The sequence below is a fragment of the Nicotiana tabacum genome, chromosome 3, assembly GCF_000715075.1.
Source record: "Nicotiana tabacum cultivar K326 chromosome 3, ASM71507v2, whole genome shotgun sequence".
Lineage (NCBI taxonomy): Eukaryota > Viridiplantae > Streptophyta > Magnoliopsida > Solanales > Solanaceae > Nicotiana > Nicotiana tabacum.
In genome coordinates this window covers 84,667,002-84,674,258 of record NC_134082.1, presented here as the reverse complement: position 1 = coordinate 84,674,258, position 7,257 = coordinate 84,667,002, and positions in this window count along the sequence as shown.

Below are 7,257 nucleotides of genomic sequence, written 5' to 3'. Positions count from 1 at the left end.
AATTTACCTTCCTTATTGGACATCCAACCAAACAACATGTTGATCGAGGCTGCCACTATGTTCTGGGACGGAGAAAGAGCTGTATTCCATTTTGGCAATATAGAAATGACTCCTATTTTGGAGGAAATATGAGGATTCGTTGGATTACCATGGGATAGTCCCGGCTTACTAGTACCGAAAAATCGCACTACCAGGGGGTTTCTGAAGATGATGGGTCTGAGAAAGAATGATGACTTGGAGTGCCTGAAGAAGTCCTACATACCCTTCAACTTCCTCTATGAATGATATGAACACAGCAAATCTTACTGTATCTTTCATGAGGAATTCTCCATCACTTTCCTAGGTTGGACTCATCGTAGGTTTTTTGTATTCGTCGCCTGCTTTCTAGGTATGATAGTGTTTCCAAACCAAGTGGATAGAATTCACACCAGGTTGGCCATGGTAACCAAAGCTTTAATGGAGGGAATTAAGGGACAAACCTATACTATTGTTTCGATGACTGTAGCAGACATATACTGGGCTCTGGATCATTGCAAGGAAGGGTTCAAACATTTTGTGGGTTGCAACTTGCTACTACAGATTTGGTTGTTAGAACATCTTCAGAGGGGTAAATACCGCTAAGAGTTTCCACAGAGACCATGGAACGATCATATAGCTTTCCACCATCCTAAAAGAATGACCTTTATCCCAAGCAGATTTGCACAACCAGAAAATGGCACATAATGGGCACAGGTTTTCAGCAATTTGACCGAGGACCAGGTTCAGTGGATATTCGAGTGGTTCCCTACTAATGAATTCATCATCAGATCTAGGGATGTTCCGTACTTGGTATTGATTGGGTTAAGGGGAATACATCGCTATGATCCTATCAGGGTCATGAGACAAGCTGATAGAAAATAAATCATACCACAAGTCTCCAAAATGAGTCGTTACAGAGCAGATTTTCAGGATGACGCCATTCCATACAAATGTGAGGCCCAACACATGTGGCATTTAAAGATTATTGTGAAAAAGGATACAATCGAGCCAGATCGATATCACGCCAGTCATGTGTACTTCTACCCATCATAGTTAGAAGATAACATAACAGGAATGATCGATCCATGGATTGGTCAAGGAAACAAAGTCATAGATGGGGTTGCTGAAGCACAAGTGAAGTATGAGAGGTTGCGTAAAAGAGTCCTTGAGTCCGAAGCCAGGCATTTGTAGCAACACAAGTTAGACATGTAGTCAATTAACAGGTGAAAGGAAATGACTACTAGCTCGACAGAAAGGTTGGAATATTTGGAGCAGGGTTTAATGGAACTGGAATAGAACTGGAAGGGAAGATGAGGAAAAGGGTCGTAGACTGTCAGAATGCAGAAGGCAATAAGAGAGGACACCTCGCAATGGCATACTTGCTGCTGGACATGCACAACTTGGGGAATTTAATTGACGGAGCCAAGAGGGTCAAATATGGGGAAGGTCCCTCTAGGACCAAGTAGATAAGGTTTATCTATTTTGAGTCATTTTGGAATTCAAATGTAATAAGGCAGATGCCACTAATAACTCATTTATTTATTGTTGTTTTTAGGTTCGTCTTATTTATTACATTAATGAAATGAGGCATTTATCGGCATTAAATCTCTCCAAATCTACTTATCGTTAGGCCTACCTAGGGTACAACAAGGTTCCCCAAATTAGGACGCGAATTTACATTCCCACAATACATGTTAAATACTGCAAATGCTTTTTGGAATCCTTACTAACTTTTTTACCTTTTGCCTTTTTCTTTATTTTGATTATTCCCATCCCTTAAGGTTGGTTCGAACATACTGGCATCGTCAACATATCACACCAGATCTAGAGGCCCTCCTCCTCCTCCTCCAAGTAATCCGAAAGGCAAGGGAAAAGCTAATATGGATGATATGAGTGGTATCCAAAAAGAAAATGCTACGCATGTGGAAAATGTTGAAACTTCAGACGGTCGGAGTACTCCGGACCAGAATGATTTGGTCCTACGGTTGGAATAGAAAATACTGGAATTGCAAGGGGAACTTGAGCAGGTCCGCAACTTGGAAAACCTCTCCCTCACCCTAAATATTCCAGACCTTAACCAACAAAATATCCAAAAACCAGCACCTCCTCAAAATACACCAAACCAACATCTACAAAATCCTCTTGCACCCCATCAATACGCAACACCTCCCCAAAATCCTAATCCTCCACCAATGCCCACTCTTCCTCCACACCAACATCTTCCTACTCAATACCTACAACCACTTACCATACTACTCAGAATACCCCACAACCTATCCCTAATCCACAAAATGCAACTAATGATCACTACTACACTCCAACCCCCGGCACCCACCAAAACAATCCTATATACGTGGAAACCTTACCCCCACTCTACTCAGCCAATCTCATACACTCCAGAATTCACCAAAAAAGACATACTCATTAAGAACATGGCGGAGGAGCTCAAGAAGATCACAAGCCTAGACTAGGGTGTTGAAGGGGGCAAAGGAATTGAAGGTCTGAATTATGAGGATCTATGCATTCAGCCAGATGTAGAACTACCAGAGGGTTATAAACCTCCTAAGTTCGAGATGTTTGATGGAATGGGTGGCCCAAAGGTACATTTGAGAACTTACTATGATAAGCTCATGGGAGTTGGGAAAGATGAAAGGATTCGCATGAAGATGTTCATGAGGAGTCTCATTGGAGATGCCCTATCTTGGTACATAAGTCAAAATCCCAAGAAATGGGTCAATTGTGTAAGCATGGCGTCGGACTTCATGGATCGATTCAGGTTTAATAAAGAGAATGCACCAGACGTCTTCTACATACAGAACCTCAAGAAGAAACCAACAGAAATATTTTGCGAGTATGCTACTCGATGGAGGTCAGAAGCTGCAAAGGTCATGCTGGCACTAGAGGAAGAGCAGATGAACAAATTCTTCGTCAGGGATCCACAATACTATGAAAGGTTAATGGTTATCGAAAATCACAAATTCTCCGACATCATCAAACTCGGGGAAAGGATTGAAGAAGGTATCAAGAGTGGGATGGTAACCAATTTTGAGGCATTGCAGGCTACGAATAAAGCATTACAGTCAGGGGGTATATCAAAGAAGAAAGAAGTAGGGGCAGTGATGGTGGCCCAAGGTCTAAAATCTCCACTCACATACCAAATACCTCCACCTACATACCAATCTTTACCTCCCAGATATTCCCAACCCACTACTGCCTATCACACTTATAACACCCAGCCAGCCTATTACCATTCACCTCCAACCCGTCAAAACTATCAAAAACCCAAATCCAATTTTGATCGTAGGCCGCCCATCGACCAGCTATATGAAAGATTGAAGGTTGTCGGATATGTCACCCTTATTCCTGTTATTGCTATGGAAAACTCCTCCTAGTGGGTTAACCCAAATAAAATATATGCATACCATTCTGGCATGAAAGGGCATACTATTGATGAATGTCGCACTCTGAAAGACAAGATTCAAACCCTGATTGATACCATAGTCATACAAGCAAAGGAAGACGCACCAAATGTCCGCAACAACCCCCTCCCAGATCATAGGGTTGAAGGAGTAAATGTGATAGAAACTGATGAATAATGGGATCCTGAAGGGCCGATTGGGCTTATTTGGGAAGGTGATGACCCTAAACCTACAGTCACACTCACTCCTATTGTGGTACAGATACAACCACTGGTCAAAGTTGAAGTAGCCACATCAGTCCCGTTTGAAATTGAAGTAACAACACCTGCGACTGCACCCACTCCATTTGAAGTAGAAGTATTTACACCCTTTACTGTGACGGTAGCATCCACACCACCTTTCAAGTGCAACGCCATACCTTGGGATTACGTTGTCGAAGCTAGGAGAAAAGTAAAAGCAAAGATGGAAGAATCTGGTGTTGCACAGGGGATGACCAGAACTGGAAGGATCTATATACCCGAATATTTGGGAGGACCAAGCAAGGAAGCTGCTACCAAACAACCTGTCATTGAAATTGGTTCAGATGATCTCTGGAAGAAAGTATAGGTAAGAGAATACTTTATTGTTGATCATCTGAAAGACTCCCGCCCAGATATCCATCATGTCATTGCTACAAAATTCTGAGGCGCATAGGAATGCTCTGATGAAGATGTTGAATAAAGCTTATGTGCCTAATAACATCATTAGTGGAGAGATGGCCAACATGGTGGGGCAAGTACTGGAAAGCCACAAGATCACCTTTCACGAAGATGATACCGCCTGAAGGATTAAGTCACAACAGGGCATTGCACATCACAGTACAGTTTGAGGACAAATTTATCGCCAGAGTCTTAATAGATAGGGGTTCAAGCCTCAACATTTGCCCATTGACTACTCTGAAAAGTTTGGGTAAAGATTTCCATGAGATACGGTTAGGAGTATGAATGTGAAAGCATTTGATGAGTCTCAAAGGGCCACGATTGGGGAAATCAACCTTTGTTTACAAATGTGCCCGACTTGGTTCAATGTTGAGTTTCAAGTATTAGACATATCTGCTACGTACAATCTTTTACTAGGACGACCTTGGATACATGATGCTGGAGCTGTGGCTTATACGCTACACCAAGCCGTGAAGTTCGAATGGAACCATCAGGAGGTAATCATTCATGGAGATGGAAGTAAGCCCATTTACACCAGTCAAATTATCTCGGTTATCGAGAATAGAAGAAAGTTGGGTGGAGAAACTTATCACTGCATCAAGCATGTCAATATAATTGAGAAAGATAAATGGTGGAGTAGCCAAATAGAAAGCATACTAGCATGGTCAGGGTATGAACCCGACAAAGGTCATAGGAAAAAACTTCAGGGCATTACCAAACTGATACAGTTGAAATGTCATGGCACAACTTTCGGGCTCGGATATCAGTATACATGGCAAGAATATGATGATTGGTCGCCCCCATGGCGTGGTCCCTATTACCCTCTCGAGCAGCTAGTGCCGCATTTGAGTTAGACCTTTTACCAGGCCAATACAATATGGGGATCTGCAGAGGAGGAAGCTTTAACTCGGCTAAAGAACCTATTTCTAGAAGACGAGGATATGGATTGCAATGTGATAGTTGAGGAGGAGGAGGAAGAAGGCCTTACCATTCAGACCGTGGAGAAGGGAGTTGTTCTCAAGAATTGGACTGCCGCACTATCCCGGGCCCATCGAGTTCCTGGGTAGCTTGGCAATTAGCCTGACCTATTTTAAAAAGCTATTTTAAGCATTTAAGATATTTCCAGTATTTTGTTTGAAGATGCATTTTATTTTGAAATAATTGCTCGAGTTATCGAGTCATACCTATTTTGATATTTTTCGAAATTTAATTAGTGCATTGTTATTTAGTATTTATTATTATCTTTTACATTTTTCCTCTATAGTATTACTATTTCTTACCTTGATGAACCAACGACTGAGACATATAATGAGACAATGCAACATAAGGATAGTGACTCAGAAGAAGAGGATGAGATACCTGAGGAAGTTATTAGAGAAGTTGAGAATTTTGAGAACAAACCTAAGTCCAACTTGGACAAAACCGAGGCAATCAATTTGGGAGATTCTGAAACCATCAAAGAGACTCACATAAGTATTCACCTGTCACCATCAGAAAAGAAAGAATACACTCGTTTCCTGAAAGAGTTTGAGGATATATTTGCATGGTCATATGATGACATGACCAGCTTGAGGACATCTATAGTGGCTCATAAGTTGCCTACCAATCCAATTTGTCCGCTGGTGAAGCAGAAACTCAGAAATTCAAACCAGACATGAGCCTAAAAATCAAGGAAGAAGTCACTAAGCAGATCAAAGCCAAAGTCCTCAGGGTAGTTGAGTACCTAACCTGGTTAGCCAACATCGTACCGGTTCTGAAGAAGGACAGGAAAGTCAAGGTGTGTGTTGACTATTGGGATTTAAATAGAGCAAGTCCCAAGGTCGATTTCCCACTGCCAGATATACATATTCTGATTGACAATTGCGCCAAGCATGAACTCCAATCCTTTGTAGATTGCTCCGCGGGTTATCATCAGATTTGAATGGACAAAGAAGACACAGAGAAAACAGTTTTCATTACACCATGGGGGGTGTACTGCTACAAAATGATGCCATTCGGTCTAAAAAATATTGGGGCCACCTATATAAGGGCCATGACGACCATATTCCATGATATGATACACAAGGAAATAGAGGTATATGTTGACGACGTTATCATCAAATTCAAAAGGGCCACAGATCATATAGAAAACTTGAGGAAGTTCTTTGACAGGCTATGGAAGCACAATTTAAAACTGAACCCCGCGAAATGTGCATTTGGGGTTCTTGCAGGAAAATTATTGGGATTCACCGTCAGCCGCTGAGGAATCGAGCTGGACCCGTCAAAAGTTAAAGCTATCCAAGAGTTACTACCACCAAAAAGCAAGAAGGATGTGATGAGCTTCCTGGTATGCCTCAATTACATCAGCTGCTTTATAGCACAATCCACAGTGATATGTGAACCCATCTTCAAAATATTGAGGAAGGACGCTGAAACCAGTTGGACTGAAGATTGTCAGAGGGCTTTTGACAAAATTAAGGAATACTTGTCCCCGCCATAAGTCCTAGTCCCGTCGGAACATAGGAGCATTGTGCCTACACTATTTGTTTGTACTAGATGGGTCTTTCAGCTGTGTTTTGGGACAACATGATGAGACGGGAAGAAAAGAGCAAGCCATATATTACTTAAGTAAGAAGTTCACACCTTATGAAGCACGGTACTCTCTACTAGAACTCACTTATTGTGCTTTGACATGGACAACTCAGAAATTGAAGCATTACTTTTGTGCCTATACCACATACCTCATATCAAGGATGGATCCTTTGAAGTACATCTTTCAGAAGCCTATGCCTACCGAGAATTTAGCCAAGTGGCAAATATTGCTAAGTGAGTTCGATATTATCTATATAACTCAGAAGGCAGTCAAAGGACAAGCATTGGCAGACCATCTTGCTAAAAATCCTGTAGGAGGAGAATACGAACCACTAAAAATGTATTTTCCTGATGAAGAAGTGTCATTCGTAGGAGAGGACATTGCTGAAGCCTACGACGGTTGGAGAATGTTTTTTGATGGAGCTGCAAACTTCAAAGGAGTGGGTATTGGAGCAATCTTGGTGTCAGAGACAGGTCAACATTATCCAGTATCCTCAAAGCTTAGGTTTCCATGCACCAACAATATGGTAGAATATGAGGCTTGCATCTTG